This window comes from Oryx dammah, unplaced genomic scaffold (genome assembly GCF_014754425.2).
Source record: "Oryx dammah isolate SB20612 unplaced genomic scaffold, SCBI_Odam_1.1 HiC_scaffold_11071, whole genome shotgun sequence".
NCBI lineage: Eukaryota > Metazoa > Chordata > Mammalia > Artiodactyla > Bovidae > Oryx > Oryx dammah.
In genome coordinates, this window is record NW_024080465.1 from 12,400 (window position 1) to 13,649 (window position 1,250).

Below are 1,250 nucleotides of genomic sequence, written 5' to 3' on the forward strand. Positions count from 1 at the left end.
CCAAACTGCAAAACATCTTTGATGTCAATGATTTTGTTTTACTCATCTCAGGATCTCTGAGGCACCCTATACAGTGTCTTGAATCTAGCTCAGTAAATATTTATAAAATTGAATTGAATTGAATATCTCTAATAACAAACAAGATGCAGGAAAGAAGTCCCTGACTGATCCTGGATCTATGGAGACAATCTACTCATCAGTCACATACAAGATGAGACCACGGAAGAGACCAAACATTCAACTACAGAGAACAAGACTGCCTGCCTTCTCCCAGAATTCAACTTATGGGAGCAACAAAGTAAACCTCACAGCCACACCTTCAGAAGGGTGCGGATGAGTAATTGTTCTGTCTCCTAATTTGAAGCATCTGTTGCCATCAGAAGGAAGTAGAATCCAAGAATCAGAAATTGAGGGAGTTAATCGGAAAGACCAACAACAGGTGATTTCACCAGCTGATGCCAAAAGTGAACTGAGACACCAACATAGCAAACAAAATCAGCATTGACAGGACTGGATCCAATTACCAGGATAGCTACTTCTTCAGGCTATTCGTTAGCATTCTTTAAAGTATCTCTCTTCATTTTTCTTATATTTTGCTTTTACTCCAGATTTCATGTGGATGAACGTACTGCGTGGTAGAAGGCCATTTACTGTATTGTTTTAGGCCCCAGATTCTTGTAAAGATGGCTTTTGTAAAGCCATTTTTATCTCATCAGCTAGAACTTATTCATATATATTACACTCTTTCACTTCAGTTCAGTTGCCCAGTCATGTCTGACTCTTTGCGACCCCATGAACCGCAGCACACCAGGCCTCCCTCTCCATCACCAATTCCCAGAGTTCACCCAAACTCATGTCCATTGAGTCAGTGATGCCATCCAACCATCTCATCTTCTGTCATCCCCTTCTCCTCCTGCCCTCAATCTTTCCCAGCATCATGGTATTTTCAAATGAGTCAGCTCTTCACATCAGGTGGCCAAAGTATTGGAGTTTCAGCTTCAACAACACTCCTTCCAATGAACACCCAGGACTGATTTCCTTTAGGATGGACTGGCTGGACCTCCTTGCAATCCAGGAGACTCTCAAGTCTTCTCCAACACCACAGTTCAAAAGCATCAATTCTTCGGCACTCAGCTTTCTTCACAGTTCAACTCTCCCATCCATACATGACCACTGGAAAAACCATAGTCTTGACTAGATGGACCTTTGCCAACAAAGGTCCATCTAGTCAAGACTATGGTTTTTCCAGT